Here is a 3,020-nt window from a genome sequence, read left to right as displayed (position 1 = left end):
GATCTATCTGTCAATTTGCTACCTCTGTTTCAAATTCAAAGAAGGGCTTGTTTTTCCCAAAGCTTATCTGCTTTTTCTGACCAGACTAGATGGTCTAATTGCAAAAAAAATCTACCTCCAGCAGCCAACCTTGCACCTCTTATGTTACAATTCAGTCTTCTTCCAGGTTCAGTTGCATTTGCCCACTCCAGTCATGGATTGCACTGGCAGCAGGGTTTTATTTGCCCCACAAGGGCAAACAAACAAGGCAGTTTATTTAACAACAAATGAGATCTGCAAAATTTCATCTACCAGTCTTCCCTGTTTTAATGAAATGAATTTACTTTATTGCTCCTTCAAGTTTTCCAACACTGTTCCAGTGACCCAAGCATCATGGTGCAATTAGTTGCAGCATGGTGCAGCAGCTGGGGCTACAATGGGTGGCACAAGAGCTCCAGGTTTCATTGCACTCTTCAAGTGATTTTGGATTGCCCATGTTGGGAGGAATCCATAATAACTTTAGTCCCTGGTAAACCAATGTCTCGTGAGACTAGCCAGGGGTGCTCACCTCCCCGGTCATGCTGCCCACGGCTGCTCTGCTGACAGCGAGCAATATGCCCAGCAAGCTAAGCTGAGCACAAAGGGCATGTGAAAGGTGTGGGAGTCCATGGAGGAAGTGTGAGGGCTGAATATGAAAGGTGACCGGAGTGAAAGGTGACCAACATATCATGAAGAGATTAATTTTTTTAACATGGTTTTTATCAGTTTTTCTTCCTGGTTTTGGAAAAGTACCTGAAATTCAAGATCATTTTCTGTTGACCATATCCATCACTGAATTGGCAGTAGCTTACTGTCCTTGTGGATCTGAATTTCCAAGATACAGTTTTAACTCCTGCTGCATGATTTGATGAATTATAAAAATTATATAATATTATGAAATTATATACTATAATTATATAATTATAGAATATTATAAAACTGTGTTGGTAGCAGGCATCCACAGCTTATCTCCACCTGTCCAGTCACAGATCTTTCTGCATCACTTCCCTGCAGCCTTCAAACCAGGTAAGTTCTTTGTTCACAGCAAGTGATGCAAAATCAGCCTGTCTCCACTGATGGCAAAAGACTCGGGTGCACTTCCACCTGCCAAGACTCGTCTCCCCAGTGGCCTTATCACAGGCTGGTTGGGAGAACCATTCTTGCTTCCCCAAGCCCACTTCACTTTCCTTCTACAGCTGCTGTAAAAAACCTGCTTTTCGAGCATTTCAGATGCCACAAGCTTCACTTCTATGATTATGAGTTAAAACTAGAAATATGACAGGTATTTTTAGGGGATCTTTATACTAGAAAGAAAAATATCTTATCGTTTTTCTTGCAAATGCTGAGGTTAATTCCTCTGGCCTGTGTCAGGTAAGGTGATCTCTCAAACCTGCGTGTTAAAATAACATTGTTTCAGTTGTAAGGCTGAACACAAGGATGTTCATAAAGTCTCAACTTTTTCTCTGAATCACTAACCATCTGTCTGAAATGAGACAGAGGAAAAGCAGAAAGAAAAGTGGCATCATTATGTAATTACCAGCCACAGCACTCTCAGCAAGGGGAGCTGTGTTTGCCAAGACCACATTAATGACTGTGTGCTGGCCCTGAGTGCTTGATGCTCAATCTTGTACAGATTTGCAATGTAAATCTCTTTCCCTCCTCCTAACTAGGATTGCTTTATTTCTATCTACAGCAGCATCAGCTCCACTCCTGCATTCTCGCAGCTGTAATGTGGGAGCCTTGCCTTTCGTGTGCTCAAGCCGACGCTGCTCTTGCCCACGCTGCAGGGCTAGACACATAAGGGCTGGAGTATTTGTCAGGCAGATGCAAGCTCCTTCTACCTGTACTCGGCCATGAACAGAAAGGACGTGGCTGTGGGTGGTTCAGCGCAAGGTCCAACACCGCCCACTGTGGAGCGTGGCTCAGCTTGGGGTCCCACACTGCCCGTTGACGAGGCTCACTGAGGCTCAGCAGGAGACCACCATGGCAATACAGCTGACTTGGCATCAGGAGGTCACATTTGCCTGCAGAACCACTAGCTATTTCTTCACTCAAAATGGTCATGAGGGTAGCCAGTGACAGCATGTCTTCCTCTCTCCATCACCCTCTTGGGAAGTGGGGATGCTCTTTTCCACACACTGCCCCAGAGTGGGAGGTTGCTAGCTGGAGTTGTGGGCTGGAGCTAGAACTTGGTCAGCAGCATCCTTACCTGGGTGACACAGACACCTTCTCCTGCCGCTCAGCAAGGTATCAGCCCTGTGGGTGCTACTGCATATAAGAGTTGGAGGGAGAAACAGAGTGAGCACAAGGGCGAGAGAAACCCTTTGAGGGGAAGCCAGGACCATTAGTTCTGTGTGCAACTGGAGACCAGTGATGGACTTGGAGACGGAGGGGTTCAGCGCAGGTCTCCAGCTCTTCTTCAGCTGCTGACGGCTCCTGGATCTTCCCAGTGAAAGACAGGATGGGATCAGTTTTGGAGCGCTGGTTAAAGCTTGCCGATGCTGGGTGGGAAGAACTCAGCAAAAAGAGGGAGATGGTGGCCGCACAAGTTGACCAGAGCACAGGAACATATTTCTGCAGTGTGGGAGTCTGTTCACGGCTGTGGTCTTGCTGCCAGTGTCCATGTATGGTCCTGTACAGCAAAACTTCACCATCTTTCATCATTATACCACCCACAGATATCAAAGTGCTATCAGTTTCTTTGTTGGAGAATTCAAGGCAGAAGGAGGAAACCCAAGTTGTCTAATAGTAGACTTGAGAAAAGACTAGAGCACAGCCTTCTTGTCCCTGCTGTCTGACCACTGGTCCCCACTGGTATCTTCTCCTTTCATTACTAAGGTGCTGAGTATACCTGCAGCCCTGAACTGGGATGTTTTGCTCAGTTGCAGACTGGGGAGAAGCAGCACTGCAGCTCCTCCCAGAGAGCTCAAGGAGCGGCAGTGCCTCAGGGCACTCAGTAAATGAATAAAAAACCAGAGTCAGAACTGATTAGGGAGCTCAGG

Source organism: Mycteria americana, chromosome 22 (assembly GCF_035582795.1).
Source record: "Mycteria americana isolate JAX WOST 10 ecotype Jacksonville Zoo and Gardens chromosome 22, USCA_MyAme_1.0, whole genome shotgun sequence".
Taxonomy (NCBI): Eukaryota; Metazoa; Chordata; class Aves; order Ciconiiformes; family Ciconiidae; genus Mycteria; species Mycteria americana.
Note: the sequence above shows the minus strand (reverse complement) of the source record.